Source organism: Molothrus ater, chromosome 7, assembly GCF_012460135.2.
Source record: "Molothrus ater isolate BHLD 08-10-18 breed brown headed cowbird chromosome 7, BPBGC_Mater_1.1, whole genome shotgun sequence".
NCBI classification, from domain to species: Eukaryota; Metazoa; Chordata; class Aves; order Passeriformes; family Icteridae; genus Molothrus; species Molothrus ater.
In genome coordinates this window covers 35900155-35923703 of record NC_050484.2, presented here as the reverse complement: position 1 = coordinate 35923703, position 23549 = coordinate 35900155, and positions in this window count along the sequence as shown.

Genomic DNA, 23549 nt, shown 5'->3' with positions numbered 1-23549 from the left:
TCTCCCGTGGTAGGACACCATTGGGTGGGTGAGGGATGGGCGATAACGTCTCTGGGATGGGTCTCGGTGTCTCTGGGACCACAAGCTGCAGGGGTGGCAGAGCCCAGACAGTTCAGCTCCCAAAAGAGGCGTGTGGGCTCTGCACAAGGCTGAACTTTGGGGTAAAACGCCAGCTTCGAGGGGGGATCTGGGGTGGGAGGTTCAGGGAGGCTCCACTGTCACAGACATGTTTTATGGAAAATCCTTTCATTAGGATTTTTCCTCCTGAGAAGCTGAGAGGCCTCAGGAACAAAATGTACCCAATGGTTATCTGCTGCTGTGGAATGCAACAGGTGCATCTGGGATTGGGCTCATGTGGTTGTTTCTAATTAATGGCCAATCACAGCCCAGCTGGCTCGGACAGAGAGCCGAGCCACAAGCCTTTGTTAGCACTCTTTTCTATTGTGTTCTTAGCCAGCCTTGTGATGAAATCCTTTCTTCTATTCCTTTAGTATAGTTTTAATATAATATATATCATAAAATAATAAATCATCCTTCTGAAACATGGAGTCAGATCCTCATATCTTCCATCTTCCTAAGACCCCTGCAACACGGTCACACTCCACCTTCCTCGTACCTCAGCCATGGGGAGGGAATTGGGATTAAAGGAACCTGGAGAGAGAAAACCCCTCGGGCTGTGCCCCCTGGACTCTCCTTTTATCCATAAAGTTACAGGACTCCTCAGTGTCCTTCATGCACAGCGGGATTTCCGTGCCCGGGGATGGGGGAAGGTGTCCCTGCCCAAGGCACTGGTGGAATTGATGGAATCTCAATTTCAGCTCCCTCCCAACCCATTCAGGGATTCTGTGCTTCCATGAGTCTCCTCTCATTCTCATTTCTGCCCCAAAGGGACTCAGATTCCAGAGAAGCTGCGTGATGGAATTCGTGTGGAGTATGAAAGCAGAATGTAGGAAGCTGCAGAATACAGAAAAGCTGTATTATATGAAAAGCTCCAGAGCATAAATTTAAAAACTGTACAACATCTTTATTTATAGATTTCAGTTTTAGTCATCCAACTCTTTAAGGCTGCAGACAACAAGACAGATGAGATTGCTCTGGGAAAATGCTCCAAACACACCCAGCTCTTTATATATGGCAGATGGCTCTAGAAACGTACACATAACTCTATTTTGGAATAAGTTTTATTTGTCACCAATTACTAAATATATTATTAAATCACTCTGCTGCAGCCTGGTTTGCAGTCATTAACCTGAGTGGGGTGAAGCTGGAATGGGAATATTTGTATTTATTGCAGTTCATGGGAACAGAGGATCCCAGAATGTTTGGGTTGGAAGGGACCTTAAATCTCATCCCATTCCACCCCTGCCATGGCAGGGACACCTTCTGCTGTCCCAGGCTGCTCCAAGCCTCATCCAACCTGGCCTTAGACAGTTCCAGGGGCAGCCACAGCTTCTCTGATCATCAGTTCCATTTTTAATAATTTTTTTTCACTTTTATTTCTCTTAATTCTGTCAAAATCCAAGTGGGAACACAGACGTGGTTTAGAGATATCAGACAAGACCATGAATGGCTGAAAGTACATGTTTGGTGTGCTGTAACTTGAACATTCACCTGTGACTTGTAGCACTTTGTTTTCTTAACCAGGAATCTCAATTTCTAAAATGTTTTCCCTACTGGAATTTCCATATGGAAATACTTCTTGTCTCAGTTTCTGGCACTGTCCTTATTTGTGATGGTGACAGTGACATCCTGTCCCCCTTGCAAGGAGCACAGCCCCGTGTCTGTGTTTATTCCCAATAAATACAGCTCAATCCCTGCTGCTGGAATTTATGGGGTTTTGTTTTGAGGAAAAAAATCTTGGATATAGATCAGTGTGTTTCAAACAAGTTGTAAACAGGCACGGTGTCTTTTCAAGTAACTGGAGCAGAAATAATGATTCATAAACTTCAGTAAACATGGATTTAGATAATTTTTAACTTTTCAAGGACTATTTGTGCCTTTGTGCATTGGGGGTAGCTGTAAATGAACCCCTCACAATATAAAAAAAGGTGACAGGAAGGTCTGTATTTCATCCTCACTCCTCTAAGTCCCTCTGTACCACTGAAGTGAAAGAAAATTCCAGAGATAAATATTCAAGGCTGACAAGGATAATGAAGTTGTGGGCTATGACTGGAGAATAATGACATTTCTTGAAATGGCTTTGTGAAAGAAGAGGCAGAATGTGTCTGGTTGTTGACAGAAGAACATAAGAGATGAGCTCGAGACCAGTAATTTTTTAATATGTACAGCATGGGTGTTTTATAACAAAATAGCATTATACTAAGTATTTAAACTAAATTAAAAAAAAATACATTATTAGATGAAAAAACCTCTATCTGACGCTTGAACGCTTCTAAATCTTTTCAAATCCTGATTCTCTTCTGTCATCTGTGATGTTTTATGAGGAGGAATTGTCCCCACAGAACAAAAGGGAGTAGAGGAAATGCATTATTTATAAAGGTTGTTCATTATAATGATTCTGGAGAGAAAACATTAACGCAGTGAGAGGTCCTGACTGCACTGGAGTAGGGAAAGGCCAAGTGGTGGGATGGCAGCTCTGAACTTTGAGCAGCATCTCCCATTTTATGTTTGCAGCTGGGAGCTCTGGGCCTTTTGGAAAATGTCTTTTGGAAGGGCATTTTTATACCCAGGTGCTGCACAAAACCCCTGTGAGAACGAGGGGGAGTTGGTGGCCACAGCCCAGGCCCAGAGAGCCAAAACCTCCCTGTGTGAGGTCAGGGCCAAGGGAGGGGATGGGGCATCCAGAGGGACCTGGGAGGGCTCAGAGGTGGGACCAGAGATCCTTGTGAAGGCCAAGGGCTGCTCCTGGAGCTGGCCAGGAATGCCAGCACAAACCAGGCTGGGTGGGCAGGGGATGGAGAGCAGCCCTGGGGATGGAGAGCAGCCCTGGGGGTGTTGATTGAGGAGGAGCTGGGCCTGTCCCAGCTGTGTTCCCTGGCACCCTCCAGTGCCCTGGGCTGGTGCCATGGCTTGGGCAGCAGGAAAGGGATTGGGATTGTGCCCCTCTGCCCCCATCAGGTGAGACCCCAGCCCTGGGGGCTGATGGGTTCAACATCAGCAGGACCTGGAGCTGCTGGAGAGAGCCCACAGGAATCCATGGAGCTGCTGCAGGGCCGGAGCCCCTCTGGAGCCAGGCTGGGAGAGCTGGGAATGTTCCCCTGGAGAAGGGAAGGCTCCAGGCAGAGCTCAGAGCCCCTGGCAGGGCCTGAAGGGGCTCCAGGAGAGCTGGAGAGGGACTGGGGACAAGGGATGGAGGGACAGGAGCCAGGGAATGGCTCCCAGTGCCAGAGGGCAGGGATGGGTGGGACATTGGGAATTGGGAATTCCTGGCTGGGCTGGGATTGCCAGAGCAGCTGGGGCTGCCCCTGGATCCCTGGAAGTGCCAAGGCCAGGCTGGAGCAGCTTGGGATCATGGAGGTGTCCCTGCCCATGGCAGGGATGGAAGAAAATGATCTTTCAGGTCGCTCCCAACCCAAACCATTCCATGATTTCACTTTGAGGGAATTGTGCTGTGACACATTGTTAACAGGTGGAAGCTTGGTATGATTAATTTAAAGGTTTCAGCTCTTTCATTTCCATATAATCAGTGGTGCAGGTATTTAAACATGGCAGGTAAAATGTGTATTAAGACACTGACAGGCTGGTTTAGGGAGCAGTTGGAAAACTGCTTTTGAGAGCAGCTTTTGTATTTGCAGGAGATCCAGTTCTAGTTGGGCCCTTTGGGAAAGGTGTCATTTTCTTGTGTGCTTGTTTTTGTTTGTCACACTTGCCAAGCTCTGTATCTCTAGTGCAATATTTTTATTAAAAACCAGGTTCAGAAGGAAATTTTACTTTGGCAGTCTGTCTTAACCTCTGAAGAATAAAACACTGCTGTTTGCTGTGCAAACAGAACCCCAGAGAAGCCTCCAAATCTGACCTCAAAGCTCCCTGACTTAAAGAAAATCTACAAGAAAGGAAAGGAGATGCCTCTCCTTCAGTATTTTTACTGCCTTCTCTATTAAAAGAATAGATAAAAATTAGATAAAAATGGCATTAGATAAAAATGAGTTTAATGAGATCTGCATATCTTATCACAGTATTGTACCTCCTCAGAGCTGATAAGAGGTTTTCAAGAATAAGCACTGCATGGATCAAAGCTCCACAAATAAATAAGGGTTTTTTTTTGGTGGAGTTCCTTCCTAACTCAGTAATTTGAGGTCTGAGCTTTCAGTGGCCACAGCAGAAACAAATCCCTGTGCTGGAGTGACAGAGATCCCAAAGATCCCTGGGATGTGAGGGGTGGGCACAGCAGGGTGTGAATGCAGTGCCAGCTCTGGGGAGGGCACTCCAAGGGTCCCACCTGGGGGTTTGGGTTCACCTGGGGAGGATCTGCTGCTGCCAGGACTCACCTGGGAGCTTTAGGAAACCCCTGGAGACAGAGAAGGGAAATGCTCTGGAAGTTGGTGCCTCTCTCAGGCTCCATCACTTGGGATCAGACTCAACTGAAAGCCATGGATTCCTCTTCTTAAAACTGTGGAAAATTTGGATTTTTTTTTTTTTTTGGTGAGAGCCTAACAGATCACTCCCCTGGGAAGGGATTTCTTGGGATGTTCATCCCCCCTGAAATATCTGCATGATCTCAAACTCAACCCTGGACAGAGCCAGGAGGCCTGGCTGTGCTGAGCTGCTGAAACCCAGGTGGAGCCAGGAGGCTGATCCCAAAGGATGGGCACAAGGAGTCTTGGAGCAGCCTGGGATACCTGGACACCTGGAAGGTGTCCCTGCCCATGGCAAGGGTGGGACAAGAAGAGATTTCAAGTCCCTTCCAACCCAAACTGTTCCATGACTCCACAATTGGGTTTCTCAGCCTTGGAGCTGGAATGCTCAGACTGGGGATCCAAGCTCCAGTTGTGGTGCTTGTTACCCATATCCAGCTCTTGAAATGTTAAAAAAAAATAAATTAATTTACGGCTTTCAGAGGCAGGACCCATTTTCATGTCCATTTTCATGCTCTGAGTAAAACTCAGACACACGTTTGTAGAACACGACCGTGCGAACAGAAATAACATAAAAATATTTACCCAACTTTTCCCTTGAGTTTTGTAATGCTTACTCAGGCAAGTGCCTATTTTTTTTTTTTTTAACTTCATTGCTCCTTTACCTGTCACTTAGGAAATTTGAAATGTCCTCCCTTTTCAAAGTTTGTGTTTTGAAAATAACAGAGTAAAAGAAAAGAGGGGGTTTGAGGGAGGAAGGTGGGAGATGTGGCCTCTCTGGACTGGCAGATTTGCTGGCTCCAGTGGGGACAGGAGGTTTTGGGGTGTCAGGGAGCAGCAGTGCAGGCCAGAGGCACAGAAAATGTCATTCTGAGAGCTCTGATGTGCTTGGGAGGTGAGAAGGGTGAGCATGGGATGCTCCTGATGATAATTTCCTCCTTTTGCTTCCCAGCTACGCTTGGATTTCTGCTGTCATTTAAATATGCTCATCTTCTAATTGCTGATGATTGACCCTGCTGTTGAATTAATTTCTCTTCTCCACTCCAGCATTGAAACAAGCAGACAAACAAGAGCTGAACACGCTCAGGTTGCCCAGGAAATGCATCTCTGGTGGAAAACTTTATTTTTTCCATGTGACATCACTGCTCCTCAGGTGCCAGTAATTGTAAACATCCCTTGTTTTCAATTCTTTGTCCCCTTAATCTCATTAGGAGAATATCAGACGTTAAATCTTTTAAGTAGCATTAGGGAGTGTGTTCATCCATAACATATGAGAATTCCAGTCAGTTCTCAGCACCCCCTGCTCCACAAGGTTTGCAGCTCTGAGGGTTCCTGTGCTGAAAAATGAGATTTGATTCCGGGAGGGCTCTGCTGGCAAAGGTTGCTGTGCCTTGGAGGAGAGGAGGGTTGGCAGAGGGGTGAACCAGGGAGGAAAGGAGATGGGACGGGGCAGAGCTGTGTGTCCCTGTCCCTGCCCAGCCTCTGCACAGGGATTTCCAGGCAGGTTTGGGGTTGGGATGGGAGCAGGGAGTGGCTGCAGACGCTGCAATTGCTGTGCAGGGTCACGGGAGGGATGTGCAGCGTCCCAGCTAACAGAGCTCAGCTGATCCCTCCACCCAAACTGGGCAGAGCAGCTGCTTCTCCTGCAGGAAATCACCCATTTCTTCGTCTTGTCAGCTTTTTTTTTTGCTAGAAAAACATATTTTTTTAATAGATTTTTTTTTGTATTGCCCTTCATGCTTCTCTCTTCCTCTTTGCCTCCTCGTTTCCTTTTTGCTCCCTCCTATTTCTGCACCCATTCTTATTCCTTCCCTAACCCAGCCTTGCAGAAAAAAAATAATTAATAGCTGATAAAATAATTAATAATAAAAAGAAATAATAAAAATAAATAATAAAATAATTAATAATTGGTGCCTTCTCAAATATGAGTCAAAAGTCTTATGCCCTTCATCTCTCCAGTCATTTCACTGCTTTACTTTGCTGCTGGTGGGTTTTTTTTGTTTGGAAAGATTGTAGCTACTTGAAGGCAAATCTTTGTAGCTTCATTAAAACTGAGGCTTTTTTAGTTCTACCATATGTAATTTTAAAGCCTCTGTCTCTGAAAGTAACAAAAATACCCCTCAAAATAAAACACAAAACAGGAATAAAAATTCTGGATGTAATTGTCTCCCAGAGCCAGTGATGCAGACAGGAATCTGGTGATGGTGAGGTTCTGTGGAAGCCTTCTTTAGCTAAACACAGGAAAATATCTTCTTGTTGGCTAAAAAACTTTAAGAAGAAATAAGAACTGTGATGATTCTGCAAGTCTTTGGAAGAAAAACTGATCCCAGATAAGGTTCAGGGGTTTATCAGCCTCTTGGTCATAGAATGAGTTCGTTCTGCCTCGTGAGAGGTCTCTTCAGTTGAAAAAGAATGTTTATTATTATAAGGTGGACTTCGACAAATATCACAATAGACGTTTGATGAAACAAAGACTGAGGCTAAAATCTTCATTTTCTGTCAAATTTCTAAGTGCCTTGATGTGGATTTTGTTTCACCCCCAAACCCAGGGATTGTGTTTTTACAAAATCCACTTTATTTTCCTAGAAAATGTGTCCAAGACAGTTTGATAGAGTGGCTGTGTTGCACAGGAAGTTTCAGATGAGAGCTGTTGTCTGTAAAATCACACCCCCACTGCTGTTCAGAGCATGGACGTGGACTCAAAAGCCAAAATTTTGTCTTGCAAAGCCACCTGGCTGCAGTTGATAGCCAAATCTGGGGTGAACCCCTTTTGTGTAATATAATTAAAACACTGCTGAGTGATCTGTTTAGTGTGGCCTGGCTGCTCCCTGGGAGCACAGCCCTTTGTGTCCCGTAATCCTGGCCCTTCTGCAGGGCTGCCCCTGGCCAGGGCCCTGAAACCTTGTTTAAAGATTTTTAAGATCTCCTTAATCCCTTCCCTGATGAGACACCCATTGCTGAAAGCTGGGGGGAAAGGTCCATCTGTCTTGCAACATATGTGTTTACACTGTAAAATCAGTAAATACAGCACAGAGCTGCCAGTGCCAAGAATTCCCTTTAGTCATAAACGCAGAGACATTGTTTGGTGATTGTTCCTGCAGTTTGCACACACCCCAGGGGCTGGCACTGCAAATCACCCACAGCAGAGCTGGACCTGCACCACAGCCCCCCCAGAAACCTGAAAATATCCCCCCAAAGGGCACTGGCAAACCCAGCACTGGGGTGGGGCTCTGGGCTCCACACCAGGGCCGTTATCCACTCTGGGATTTGTATGGATGGACAATGGAATATTGGATATTCCCAATTCTACTTTTACTGCTGGGATTTACACACTGGAGAGATTCACTGCAGAGCTGGTGGGGAGGGAGGGTCCCAGCCAGATCCCTCTCAGTCAGGTGCCAGGCAGGAGCTGCTGCAGCTGTCCTAGGAATGAATCTGTTAAACACAAACACATCAGTGTAAGGAGGGACCTGCAGCTGCTGGAGAGAGCCCAGAGGGTCCCACGGAGCTGCTGCAAGGGCCGGAGCCCCTCTGGAGCCAGGCTGGGAGAGCTGGGAATGTTCCCCTGGAGAAGGGAAGGCTCCAGGCAGAGCTCAGAGCCCCTGGCAGGGCCTGAAGGGGCTCCAGGAGAGCTGGAGAGGGACTGGGGACAAGGGATGGAGGGACAGGAGCCAGGGAATGGCTCCCAGTGCCAGAGGGCAGGCATGGGTGGGACATTGGGAATTGGGAATTCCTGGCTGGGCTGGGATTCCCAGAGCAGCTGGGGCTGCCCCTGGATCCCTGGCAGTGCCCAAGGCCAGGCTGGAGCAGCCTGGGATCATGGAAGGTGTCCCTGCCATGGCAGGGGTGGCACTGGGTGAGCTGTGATGTCCCTTCTAACCCAAACCATTCTGTGAATATCAAGAAGTACAAATTGAATTCTCTGACCCATTTCATGGCTTTAGTTTAAATCTGTTTCTGATACTGAAAGTCATCTTATCTTCTTGTTAAATTTGCATTTCTGCTTAGGAAACTGCCAACATCCCCCCCACCCCCAATACCCAAACACATTTTTTACTGTTTCAGTAACTGCAGTGCCTGGGAATTGAAGTTACAGAACATGGGCTGCTCTGCAATGTTTTGTTCAGATTTGGAATTAAAAGTGTCCCCTAGACATGGCAATTCAGTTTTAAGAGATGATTGAAGTGCAAAGCCACTAAGAAAGGGAAGCCCCTGGCAGCACTGAGGTGGAATGGATCCCAGGCAGGGGCTTAAGCAAAACATCATTTTTGAAATAGGTTACACCCAAAGGAAAATCTCCAAGCAGGGTTTGAAAGAGAGCAAATGGGTACCTTGTGCAGGAAGTCATTTCCACGTGTGAGGAGCAGCAGCAGAGGAAACATAAAATACATATTTGAGCAATGGAAAGGCAGAGCCTGGCTCATGGCCTGTGCTGAGGTGGAAATCAGTCTTGGAGACAGCAAGAGGGAGGTTTGGGGACAGAGGGAGATGCTGGGTTACTCTGAGCAAAATTTGGTTCCATTTGGGAGGAACGCGTGGCAGTGGAGGTGATGGGTGAGGATGGCCACGGGAAGGAGCTGAGCAAAGACCCAGGGATCCACAACTGCAGGGATTTTATGCAGAAAGAGCTCAACACAGTCAGGGCGTGAAGGCTTTAAAAGTGATTAATATTAATGATGCCATCCATTAGAACATTGATACTGGCTGTGGCTCAGAGCCTGTGGAGTGTTCATCCCTCACGGAAAGCACCTGGAATTTGCTCCTCTCTGTTCCCAAGGAGATCTCTGGGGGAAGAGAGGCTGAATTCTGGGATTGCTGAGCTGGGAAATAAATCAATCTGTGAGTCATTAATACACCAAAAATATACCACAGTGGTGTGTGGACACGTGAGGCAGAGCAGCATTGTTCAGAGGGGACAGAGGGGACCCCAGAGCTCTTCCCCTGCTTGTCAGGAATTCCCACAAAGCACACGTGGATTGTTCAGGGAACGCGTGTGTGGCAATAAAGCCGTAATTACAGCCTGGAGAGCAGAATGGGTGAAACCAGGTGAGAAAGCCCAGGAAACGATCTGATGCATAGGGAGGCAGGTGAGTGCCTGCAGATGGGGCTGCAGATAGGACTGGGATCAGGTTTAGGTATTCCCTGGGTGGAGCAGGGACTGGGGGAGGCTCCACAATCCCTGCGGTCCCTGCTGTGGGGATGGACAGGAGAAATCTCAGCCTTGCCAAACACAAATCTGAGCCCCAGCAATGTCACACCCGCTCACCCTTCAGTTTTGACAAAATGCTTGGAAAGTTGTTCTTAAAACTTGGAAAAAATACCTGCTTTTGCTCCCAGAAATTCCTGATTAAAGCTGCTTGTAATTCCTCAGAATTAATTCCTCTACCACGCAAAACTCATCCAATATTCTCAGGTGGTTTCTGCTCCCTAAAGAACATTTGGGGACCAATGTTTGCAAGCCATCCTGCAGGAAGAGCAGTGTAAAAACAGCAGGGGGAAAAGCAGAGGTGGGAATTGTCCTTCTGGAGTGGGCTGGGCCTGGTGGGACCAGATTTTCCTGGTTTGCAATTGATTATCCCGGGAGATGAGCAGCAGCTCAGGGAGCTGAGGCTGCAGGTCAGAAATGCTGCTGGGCAGGCAGGGGAACAAAACCATTCCCAGTCTGGGGGCTTCTGCATAGTGCCACTGGAAAATGGGGATACAGAAAGTCCTGTGGGGTTTTTCAGAGGGGAAAAAAATCAGATAAAATCTGTTATGCTTGAAAAACACAGCAAAACATCTGACTTTTTCCAAGAAATTTTTGTTTTCTATCCTTAATATTATTTTCAAGAAATTTTTGTTTTCTATCCTTAATATTATTTTCTTACATTGTGTAGTTGTTGTAATACATAATATAGGTAATATATAACTTTCTGACTTAATAGGTTGATGTTACAGAGTTTATTTTGGTTTTTTTGACTTATTACTTTTATTTATTTTATTTACTTTTATTTATATTTTTGTCTAAGGTGTTGTCACACGTACACTTTTATTATAACATTTAAACTCTTAGTTTATTCCGTACAATTACATTACCATATTATTACACTATAAAATTCTTTATCTTTTTATCTAACACTGTTTCTTACTTACTTAGGGTATATTTTTACTTATAAAAACATAAGTTTATAAATTTTTTGTTTAATGTTTGTGTATTTTCTTTTTATATTAAACTATGTTTCTTCTAAGGCTGCAAATTAAACTTTTTGAGTTTGTGAAGCTTTCTATTTTTCTGATTCCCACAAGGTTGTTATTCTTTTCCCCATTCTTCCCACCAATAAGAGCTGTGGGAATTACCTGGATAACTCCTGGTGCCATGACTCATTTTTTTTTAGTAGATTTATAAATTGCTGTGTCAAAGCATGAAAAATTTGCTCCATTAGTGGAGGAGAGAGGAGCAACAGGTTGATCAAACCCCTCTGCAAAATGAAATCTGATTTAGATGGAGATGAGGAAAGAGCTGATTCTGGGAAAAAATTAATGAGTAATGATCAGAAAAAAGCAACTTTTGGGGGTTTTGGAGGATTTCTGGTTTCCAGGACATGCGTGGACATCGGGAATGGGAGAAGGGAAGGAAAATAAATCCACCAAGGAACAGCTCCTTGTTATCTTTTGAGGCAGAAAGATGAGAACATCTGAGCCAGTGGGTAGCAAAGAATGTCAGTTATGTTCTAATCTAGATTGGTGAATAAAAAGATAATCATCTGTAAATTAGAAGAGGTGTTGAAAGCTCAGTTAATTATAGGAAATGAGGAAATTAGAGTGCTGAGTCTGACTGTTTCTGATTCACTTGTTAATTTAAAACAAAAAAAAGTGGTGGGGTTTTTTTTTTGTCATCTGTACTTTTGGCTCAGGTATGTAGTGATAGCACTAGGATTTTTTTTTTTTTAATTTGATTTAGTTTTTAATAGCTCCTCAAATTAGGGTTTGGGCTTTGGCTGAGCATTCTCTGGAGGAGTTTGTGGTTTTAATGCATCTCTCTAAGGTCAGGAATTGTTTTCTGCTGCACAGAGCCCGAGTTCCTGCTGACCATGGAGTGGAACACAAGAACTCTCTTGCCTCTTAAATCAGGGTCTTTTGTCCCAATGATTTTAAGAAAAAATTAAAATTGTAGCCTGAGAATCTCCATATTTTTTTAACTCACGGTTAAATTCAGTGTGTGAGAGGGAGAGGGAGTTTGACCAGAGGAGTATTAAGAAATGTTTCAGCCAAGTTTTTGTGTCATACAAGGCATAATTTATTTTTGCATTTACTTCAGGAATTTTCTATTTTTTTATTATTTTTGACTCTTTCTTTGATTACTTGCCCAGCAAACAGATGCATTTCAATGATCCATAAAGTCCCTTTCAGAACTGAAAGAGGCCCCCAGAGTTACCATCCCCTACCGCATTTCTGATTTTTCATGTTTATTCTTGGAAGTAGCTCCTTTACACGAAATTAATGAAAAGCTCTTGAGTTTTCAGACTTGGTTATGCAATAATTCCAAGTAAACCCAAATCTTCCTTGCAGTGCATCTTGCAGTTTGTAAATCACTTATGAAACCACACTGGAATTATTGGACGAGTCACAGAGAATGGAATATTGGCTGTTGGCAAAGGAATTGGGTGAAACAGAAATCCAGTGCTCCTCTGGGGCTGGAAAATCAGCAGGAAAGCTTCCCAGGAACTTGGAAAGTAATTTCCTTATACTTTTAGGGGACTTTTGTATATGCACAGCATTTCCTGAACTTACAGAGAAGCTCTTTAAATAGCAACAGCAACAAATACGATGCCTAAATAAATAATTGCAGATGGTCCAGATATTAATCTGCAATTATATTGGAGAGGGCAACATTTCAACATCTCAGGGCCTCTCTGCAAGTTCATGGATGGAATCTTGTCCATATCAAACTCTTGCCCTTTAATCCCTTTTTCCCTTCCTATGATCCATGGCGGGGGTTGGAATGGGCTGAGCTTTAAGATCACTTTCAAACCAAATTAATCAAGAATTCTCTGGTTCTGTGAAAGAAAATATTCAGGAGCAGAGTGATTTTTTTTTTCAATGTTCTGTTGAGTAAATCTCATGCTCGAAGGATAATTATAATGATTTGACAGGATAAATTCTTTATAATCCTTTGATAAAGAGTTTTCATGTCCAAATTCTATTTTAGCCAGAGTAGCAATTGCAAAAGGTGACATTTTCATGGGAAAAGGTGAAGAGGAGAAGGAACATCCCCAGACTTTTGTGTCAAATGGGAGTTTGCTAAAATGATCCTCCTCAATTCCCCATTCCTGATATTTTTTATTTTGGGATGGCATTTTGATCAGCCTAAGACAAGAAGAAAACGTTCATTTTCCTGACTTTTTGCCCTTTGTGGAAGGTTTTCCCTAGGGAAAACCCCTTTTTTTTTAAAGGGGTTAAGCAGGCTGAGATCCTCCAGCAGCTCTGCTTTTCTGGGACAAGCTGGGAATGTGGCTGTGCCCAGCTCAGCCCTTCAGCCACGGGCTGGGCCTTTAGCTCCAACCAGCAGCAAAAGTGTGGAATTGGGGCATGGAAAAGTGTGGAATTGGGGCATGGAAAAGTGTGGAATTAGGGCATGGGAATGGCTTCAGTGGGTGAAAATCTACCAGAGTTAGGCTGGAGCTGCTCCTGGTATGGGGACAGGAGAGGGGAAAACCCCAATGAGCACAGACCCAGTGCTGCTGATCAATACCTGATCAATACCTGATCAATACTCAGATCAGTGCTGCTGATCAATACCTGATCAATGCCCAGATCAGTTCTGCTGATCAATACCTGCCTTGTGCTGCTGCCTTTTTCCCAACCTGGAAACGAAACTCAAGATAATTTTAATAAGTTCAGTGCCATTAGTAGATTTAGTGGATTTTAGTAAGTTTTTGGCTTTCATGGACATCTTTCCATCACTGCCCCCAAAGGCCTCCAAACAAAAATCCTCTTTTCTATTTCCTCCCTACTGAAATCATCTCCAGTTTCATCTCCAGGTTGGGAAAAGGGCAATGGTGCAACCCCTCCTGTGAGCCCAAAGGGACAAACCAGGGCCAGGCAGAGTTTTCCAGGGTTTAACCACAGGAAAAGCCCATCCTTGTCCCTCCTTGTCCCTCTCTGTCCCTCGCTCCATGATTTGCTCAGGAATTTTGGCACGTGGGGGTTACTGCCAGGCTGCAGTGGGGCTGCCTGGGACAGAAATTAAGGATATTTCCTGAGGTGTTTGCTGGGTATGGGACAGGGCAAACTTCACTCTGCGGCCTGAATCCCTGCATTCCCCAAGGAAGAAATGTCAATCCCACTCTCCTCATTCCTTGCTCAGACTGGAAAAGAAGCAAATGCATAATTCCTTTTTTTTTTCTTTTCCTTTTTTCTTCCCCCTCCCCTCCCCTTCTTTCCTCCTTCTCGACTTTGTCTAGGAATTGTGGAACCGCTTTAATTGATGTGGGGTTATTACTGCAGGCTTTGAGCTAAGGTTAATAAAGCAGAAATTTAATAGATACATTAAAATGTCTGGGAGAGTGGCTGAACGTTCTGGTGAGGGCTGGCATTGACCTCTCTGCACTTAAGGGCTCTGACTCAGACTCCTGACGCCACCAGGCACGGCGAGAGTGGCAATGCGTTTATGCCTTGGGTGTAATTCAGCCTCACAAGCTCTGGGCCTTCTGCTGCACTCACAGCTATTGCTTCAGCACAAATTAAAAAAAAAAAAAAAAAAAGGCAAAAAAAAAAGAGGGTTTTTCTAGCTGGAGGTTGTTTAAATTTATTCCCCCCACCCCGCAGTTGCGTTTATTGGTGGTTAAAATCTGGGTATCAGTTGTTTGGAGATGTTCACTTAGAGTAATCAATAAAAATGCATCAGAGATGGGGAAGGCAGCATCCCTGGAATAATTAATCCTGGTTCTTTCTCCAAGGGCTCTGGGTTTTGGCCTCCATCCCAGTGCACATGGAGTGTGTCCCTGCCTCAGGAGGGGCTGGGCTCCTTGCAGAGGGAATGTGACAAAAGTGATGCCGTGGAACTCCTGATCATTCATGGAGCCACAGGCGAGGCTGGGTCTGCAGGGACCTTAACTCTCATCCCATCCCACCCCTGCCAGGGCAGGGACACCTTCCACCATCCCAGCCTGGGGATCCAGGGATCCCATCCACTGCCAGGGATCCAGGGGCAGCCGCAGCTGCTCTGGCAATTCCAGCCCAGCCCTTCCCCATCCTCACAGCCAAAAATTCCTTCCCAATATCCAAGTTTGATCGCATTCCCCCTTGTCCTGTCCCTCTCTGCCCATGTAAAAAGTCCTTCTCCATCTCTTTTCCAGTGCCCTTTAAGAAAAGCCAAATCTGAATAAACGTGATCATTTGTGTTTTTCTGGCGGCAAATTTCGAACCAAAAGTGTGGATTGCTTTTCATCTTGCTTGGGCAGCTGGGCTTCATTGGAATTGCAGTTCTGACTGTAGGATTTGCTCCTTCCTGAGGACGTTTTCCTCCCTGAGCTTCTGAGTTTCCACTCTGCTCTGGGGCCTGGGTGTGCCTTGCTCAGCTGGACCATTCCTTTGGCACAGAGACATCTCAAATCAGTGGGAACTCATTCCAGGCACTGCCAAATCTGTTCAAAATCCTTACGTGAAACCTGAACACCCCAGATTGCCTTGAACTCTGTGCTTGGACAAACTGTGGATTGTCCAGATCTGCCCTGACTCCAGTGCAGCAAGGCACATGTTTGTCATTAATTCATGGCTGGAATCAAGATGTGGATGGGGCTGCAGAGAGAATCAATGATTGCTGCAGGAGTAATTTCCTTCAGCAAGGCAATTGAGCTGCCCTGAATATTAAGCTCTCCTAATTTAAATGACACGTTCACATATGTATTTATGTGTGAAAAAAATAAGTTAAGAAACCTCCAGAAAACAAAAGTTTCCAAGAAGGAAAACAAACCAAAAAATAGTGAGACACGAGGGAATAAAACTTCAATCTGGATTTGAAATGGTTTCAAATAACACCCTAAAAATTAAATTCAGAGGATATCACTGCTGAAAAGAATCCAAATAATCACTAAATATTTACCTTGTTGCCAGCCTGAAGTTCTAAACACTCACCAAGACAACAGTGGAGCCAAAGTGGAGCTTCTGTGTTATTATTTTAGCCTGAGATACAGCAAGTAAATAAGAGGCAAAAAGCTTAAATATTCTTTGCTTGTTTCTGGCACTGTTTCCACCAGAAAAGCAGGGAACAGAACAGACTTCTGTTTTTATAACATGGCTATCAGTAATAGGCTAAAAATATGTCTTGTGATTGAAGTGTTAAGTGCTGAATTGATTATTTCTATTAGCATTCACAGCTATTGGGAGTGGATTTATTAAAAGCTCCCTTGCAGCAGCAATCCGGAAACATTTACAAGGATGTGCACTTTTAATGGAATAGCTGAGTTCCACTTGGGGGAGTGGGAGGGATTATGGGATGTCAGTGATTATCTGCACTTGGAAAAGCAGGGAAACCCAAAGCGTGTGTGCTGGGTATGTGGGGAAGGGAGGCAAACTGAGAGAGAGGAGGTTTAGGTGGGATACTGGGAAGGAATTCCTGGCTGGGATGGCATTCCCAGAGAAGCTGGGGCTGCCCCTGGATCCCTGGAAGTGCCCAAGGCCAGGCTGGACAGGGCTTGGAGCAGCCTGGGATGGGGGAAGATGTCCCTGCCCATGGGAGAGGTGGGACAATAAAATCTTTAAGGCACTTTCCAAACCATTCCACAATTCCCTGGTTGTCCAGGAGCGTCCCTGTGAGGAGCACTCTGTCCTGGCATGGCACGTGTGGAACTCCAGGCAGGAATCCTGGTGATTCTTTCTGGGATGTGTCACTGTGGGGTTTCTGCATCTCATCCCAGGGCAACGTGGGACACCTTCTCTGGAAGCCCTGAGCTGGTCTCAGCTGCCTCCTCTCCCAGATTTATGGATGGCTCCAGGTCTGGATTGCTGACTCTGCTCCCTCTGTCTTGACCAGAACCAATCCCAAAGTTGATTACCAGCTCTCAGTAATTAGCACGGGAGAGGCAGAAAGTGAGCTGGAAATCGTAAAGATTGAAAGAGAAGCAAGAAATAATAAAATGAGGACACTCAGCTTGTGGACAAGTGTTTGTTAATTAAAAATATTACAGAAAAAATAGCCTAATGCAGATGGACTCTACCTGTGAAAGAGAACTTTTGAGAGAGATATTAGGGGAAAAAATATGTGCAGAAAGCTTATGTGAAGCAAAGGATACAGGTTCTGGGAACATTGTTAATTACTTTTATCTTGAAATGACTTAGAGATCCTGCAGGTGAAATTTAGAAATAGTGCTGAACTTAAACATAAAATGTGGGAGGTTAAAAAACCCCCCAATACTAAGTTGAGTGTAGCTATTGAAGGGAATGAGATGAGATCCCAAAATCCCAGACTGGTTTGGGTTGGAATGATGCCTTGGGAGGCTGCCCTGGAGCAGGGGCTGGGCAGAGTCCCAGAATGAAGCAGGGATTCATTCCAAGCATCTCCTCCATGGATCCACCTTGGGCAGCACCAGAGCCCAGCCAGGGCTGCACCCAAGATGAACCAAAATGGCCCCAAAATGCACGAGCGCTCCCGGGCTCTGTCCCTGGGATCAGTTCTGCTCCATTTGCACCTTGCAGTTCATTGTCCCATCCCAGCTTTAGCCCCTGCAGTCCCACCCTGCTTGTTTTTCTCTCTCCAGCCCACGGGGTTTGTGCTCCTGGGCTGAGATTTGGGTCATTTGTCCTTGGTGCCCAGCTGGAGCAGGAATTGTTTTGTCTCCCTGCTCTGTGCACAGAGCTCACCATCCCCTCATATGAAGCCTAGACTTACTACACACTAAAGCAGCACAGAGTCTGAAACATAGAAAAACTCAAACCTGAGGCATCAAGAAGGGGCCTCAAAGCCCATCCCGTTCCACCCCTGCCATGGCAGGGACACCTGCCACTGTCCCAGGCTGCTCCAAGCCCCAGTGTCCAACCTGGCCTTGGACACTTCCAGGGATGGAGCATCCACCTCTTTTCCCAGCTGTACCACAGTGGAGGAGGATTGTCCATATGGGGCTTGTGGACTCTTGGTGATTTCTGAGCCCTCATTTCAGCAGAGTCTGAGTTTCACCAGAGATCTCCTGATTTCCCAGTGACCACAGGCATCTCCTCCTGATTTCCCAGTTGCAGGAGTCTCCTGGCTCTGCCCACAGAGCTCTCTGGGGCTGCTCTGATACCATCAGGAACCACTGGTCCTTGGCTGCAATGCCTCCATCTCTCTGCCCCCTGTGTGGTGATGACAGAGGCACGGGGAGGAAGCTGTCCCTCTGATTTGGTCAGCAGGATCCCCTTGGGGAGCGTGGAAAAAGCAGCTCCCCGTGGCAGAGGAAGTGGGTGAGAGCCCAGCACGGAGCAATCCCTGCCTGGGGACAGCAGGGAAGGACAAAAGTACCATGCAGAATCTGCAAAACCAGCAGCAGCCACTGATGTGGGAGGCAGAGCTTCCATCTGCTCCTTCATTAATCAAGTGGATCGTCCCATGACTTTGGGTTTGTCTCGGGAGACTTGTGATCTCTTATTTCTCTTCTTGGGAGCCTCTCCTGAGCCCCTCACACCCCACAGAGCCAAGGATTTGCACAGTGAGTGGGGCTCAGCCTGGGCTGCCATGTGCAAAGTCTAAAATGATCTTTTAGGGCGCTTCAGGGAGGGACAGAATTGAGGGAAAATGGAATCCCACAATCCTGGAATGGTTTGGGCTGGAAGGGACCTTAAAGATCATCCAATCCACCCCATCCATGGCAGGGACACCTTTCCCTATCCCAGGGTGATCCATGCCCTGTCCAACCTGGATTTGGGCACTGCCAGGGGTGGGAATTACTGATAATTGCAATAAAAGCCAGAGAAGGACAGACATTTCCTTTTGGATTCAGGTAATTTGTACAAAATTAAAAATTACTCTACTCCACTTTCTAAGAATGTTGTACACAGCAAACTTGAGCTCAGCATACATAGGTAGGACTTCTTTTCCACCCCTGACCCATAAATACTCTACATTTGCATTTGGGAATCCTTCTTTTCCAGTTTTCCCACTTGGGAGAATGCACTGTGGGGAGCAGTGGTAAGAGGACATGCATTTTGTGCCTTTCCTTGCTGCAGTTTCCATAATTCCCAGTATGAAAACAGGATATTTTAAACTGGCATTAGATATTAAATCCTTAGGAGAAGCAGAGGAAGCCAAACAGTCACCAGAATTTGTAGCAGTAGTTTTATATGTGTGATTTTTTTTGTTGTGTTTGGTTTGGTTTTTAACTCCTCTGAAGCTCTGGGCTATTCCATCCAGCTCCTGGGAATCCTGCCCTGATATTTATCTCCTCCTTTAGCTGGTGAAGGAGCTGGGGGCTGTGGATTTATCCCTGAGCATCCTAAAACAGGCGTTCATGTCAGCAGCCCCACATCACCACCTTTCAACCTCCCTGTGTTGAATCTCAAACTATTGAAAGCCTGTTGGGAAAAGGAACCCTGCTGGTGTCCTAATGCCTGGATCTGCGATTCTGAGTCCTGAATTTCAAATCCTAAATCCTGAGTTTTAAATTCTAAATTTTAAATCATAAATGCTGCTGGATTTTCCAGCTGAGAGAGCTCAACAAACTGAATTTTAGGCAGATCCTCCAGTCCTTCCAATGGTTAAAACAAACTCTCAGTAACTTTCCCATGATAAATGGAATTCTGGTGGGAAGGCAGCAAAGCAAAGAAAGGCAGGTGTGTGTGTGTGTGTGTGTGTGTGTGTGTGTGCCCTGAAATCTGCTTCCTTTTAGTGCAAAGCTGAGGGTGAATTTTGGTTGTGGCACCTCTGGCACTCCTTTCTTCTGCTGGAAAATCCCATGCAGTGTTTAAGCTCCCTAAGCACCCCGTGGGGATATAATCAGGGAGAAAAGAGGCTTGGGCCAGGGCCAAGAGGGTTTGCCTGGCTCTGTGTCCCATCCCCACGCTCCATCCTCTGGGAATTCAGCTCCAGGGAAATCCTGCATCTTCCTCTCCTTTGTGGCTCTCCATCCAGGGTGATGCAGGAGACAAAATTGGAGAAAAAACCAATTTCTTTTTATCTGAAGAAAAAACAATTTGCTCATCCTCTGGGAATTCAGCTCCAGGGGAATCCTGCATCCTCCTCTGCCTTTTGTGGGTCTCCATCCAGGGTGATGCAGGAGAAAAAATTGGAGGAAAAACAATTTGTTCTTTAAAATGGTGTGAGTTAGGGTAAAAAAAATAAAAAAAAAAAAAAAAAAGAAGGCCTTTCTGGCAGAGCTGATACTTTTAATGAGGTTTACTGATAGTTTTATTCAAATGTGACCTTTGCAAGAATCAAAGTCTAGCAAAAAAAAAAAAAAGTCCTAAATGCCACTTTATTATAGTGACACACACACTGGTGTCGCTGTATTTTAGGGCCTGTCAGCATTTCCATTATAAACCTCCAGAATTTTTAGTTTAACTCTGCTATAAAATCTGGGTCTGAAGCACTCCCTGTGTTTAGGAGCAGGTTTTAGTTTAAAAAATAAATTTCTGTCTCTGTTCCTACCCGCCTTAAACATTTATTGAGAAAGGATTTTTGGTTGAGAAATTCTTGGCTAGGAGGAATTGCTGATTCTACCTGGACAGAAACTTTTGGGAAGAGTGCTGTGCCTTGAAAAACTCACTTAAAATGAGTTTGGAGTCAGTTTTCCTCTTTCTCATGAGAAATAAAAATGCTGTCATGCTTCTTCCCAGAATTCTTTGTCTCACTTTTGTTTGTGGCACCACGTGGAAGAAGGGGGAATTTTATAGGGTTTCATCATTGTCACAGAAGCCTTGGGTGTGGGGTTCAAAACAGGTGTGAAAATCTATTTATTGCAGCCCCTGACAGTCTCAGGGTGTCTCTGCATTTAGCACCTTGCATTTAGGGCCTTTTTGGGTTTTCTCTGTGAAGGTTGAGCAAGAAATTCCTTAAAATTCAGTGTTTGTCATCTTTAGCTTTCTGCTGCCCAGGAATTTCCCATCAATAGGTTGTAGTTGGACTGATTTTTTCAAATTTTTTTTTTCATAGATTTCCTGTTCTTGTTTTATGGTTTGTAAAAAAATTTCTGTCCTCCATCTTCATCCTATCTTTATCCTATATATATGTGTATATCCTATATATATATATATATACATACACACACATATAAATAGGATAAAGATTTGATAATAAAGATTGTATTTTATATATCCATACACACACACATATATATATATATATGTATGGATATATAAAATACAATTACAATTAACTGATGTTATGTCCCACTCCCAGTTTCTGTTACTTCTTTTAAATTTTAACTTCACTTAAGGTCTCTGGACTAATTTCTGAATCTCATTTTTAAGAAAGGGCATCAAAGTAGGTATTTTAGTTGGTTTTTTTTTTTTTTTTCATATTCTTTTGTCCTCTCAGTGTTTAAAAATAAACATCCAATGTTTTGGATGCCTGGTTTACCTGCCCTATGAAGAGTTTTCTAACAACAATCAACTTAAAAAAAAATCCAAAATTAATATTTGTTCACCCCAGCCCCTGCCACAAAGCCCAGTTTCAAGCTATACTGGAATGTTTTCCCACAAATCCTGATTTAAATCCTCCTGAAATACAGGGAGACATCCCAGAGCCATTGTTACATCCTTCCCTTTGCATTTCCTAAAATAAACCAGACTCATTTTCTCTCCCTTTCTGTTTTTCATGAATAAAGTTTGGGAATTAGTGATTTATTAGCAAAAAGGGTCTGAAAGCCATGAAGAGATTCTTCTGTGTGGCTGTATCATTTACTTTGAAATGTTAAGTATATCTATATATAGTCAGCAGGTGGATTTTAATGTCTGTGGATATATATATGTATTTTCCCCCAAATTAGTTTTCCAGCAGCATGTGCTGATTAGAGAAATGACAAGAAAATCTGATGATGACTGAGGAAAGTTTTTCCGTAAAGAGATCGTTTCAAGGGCAAGAGCAACTTCTGATGGCTCTCATCCTGGAGCACAGGGAATTGAGCAGGGAACAATCTCAGCATGGAATTCTGCCTGGTGTTCATCACATTTTGGTGGTTGGGATGGGTAACTAATCCCACTCTGATCAGTCACTTCTTAGTGTTTCTCTTTCAAAACGTGGATGTGGCTCCAATTAATACTAATTGGATTTATGGAGGAAAATACCCCGCAGGACTTTCGGGCTAGGTTGGTGTGAGGGGCTGTGTCTGGTGGAATGTGATCACTGCAGAAGCATTGCCAAAAATATTCCCACCAAATCTACCCGGTTTTCCCCTTTTTTTTTTCTCATTATTTGTAGCAAAAATTGCTGTTTGTGAGCCAAGCTTCTAATAAACAGAGCGTGGGGCCTGCTCTGTGGAACTGTGGGAGGAAATATATTGAAATATAAATATCAAAGGAGGGAATAAGGTTGTTAAGTGTGCAGTGGGGGTGAGTGGAGGTAAAAAAAAGACATTAAGGGCCGGAGCAAAGAGAATTCCATGGGGAGCTGAACCTGTGAGTAGCTGCTCATGTGTGCAGGGAGCTGTGAATAGGAACTGCCACTTGCTTGGGATGGGGGCTGGAGCTGCAAGAGGAAAATTAAAGCCCCTTTATTTGTCTGGCTTGTAGTTGCTGACTGTTTATTGCCACCATTATTCTAATATTTCAATGTCCAGGGGAGAAATCTGTGTCTCCTGCTTCTCCCAGAGCCCTGAGTTTGTTGGTCGTTGTCTTTATGGAAGAGTGGGGGGGACTTCACAGCAATTAAAAGCTGCTTGTGAGCAGCCTGGAGCTGGATTTTCAGCACAGTCAGCAAGAAAAAGCCTCCCAGTCTGGTTTGCAGCACTAAAATATAGATTATCCGAGCTGGGGTCAGGGGCAGCAGTGAGAAATCTGTGCAGGCTGTGTGAACAAATCTGCATAATTGTGCCTGGAAATCGCGGCGAGCAGCGACTTCCCCTGCTGCAGCCACACTTGTTTGGGCTCTCCCACCTTCCAAATGACAAAAAAACCCAAATATGTGACAAACCCCGGGGTATTTATAGCTGCTATTGACTGTTGTTGTGGAGGATGGAGATGCAATCTCCTCTCCCAACAAGTTCCATATGCTGTATGGATCCGTAGGTGGTGTTCCCGTGCGTTCGGGGATCTGTCTATTAACTCATTGCAAATGATTTGCTTGTTCTGTTTATTTACCCAAAGCCAAGCTAAACTTGGCTAATGGTGTCATGGGCATTTAAAAATATCCCTCTGCCTCATTAGACAGCCAAGCTGGGGAAGAGTCGCTCAGAAGTGTTGGGGTGGTGCCTTGGAGGTTTTCAGGGTGTTGCTGGTTTTAACTCTGGGGCAGTTGGGGTGGATTTTGGGGAGGAAGGTTGGGCTGGAATTCTCCTCCCAGCCTGGGCTGTGCCCTGGTGCTGGTGCTGAGGAGATGCCAGGGCCTCCTGCGTGCTGTAGGTGCAACGTTGGGTGGTTTGTTAATCCCTGGTTCTGCTGTTCCTCCACTCCCTTCCTTATCTCCCATCCCTGTCTGCAGTGAAATTCTCAGCGAGATCAGACCTCACCTCCTGCCTCATCCCAGAATTAGCTCCAATTAGAGCTTATTCATTCCGTGTGGGAAATGTATTTGTAGAGAATTCTACGAATTCTACAAATTCTACAAATTGTACTAATTCTACAAATTCCATAAATTCTACAAATTCTAAAAATTCTACAAATGTGAGTAAGGCTGGATACTTTGGAGGAACAGAATTATGAAAGATGTATTGTAGCAGGAGCCACGAGGGGTAATTTTAGATTATTGGTTTTAAGGCATTTACAGCATGGTGTGGCAAAAGCTGACAGGCCAAGAAGCACCTACAATGTATTGTAATTAGGAAATATTTGGCTCCTGATTGTGATGCTGTGAATTCCAGCATCTGTATTGTCTCACCCTTCTCATGAGACTGAAAATGGAATAGAAGTTTT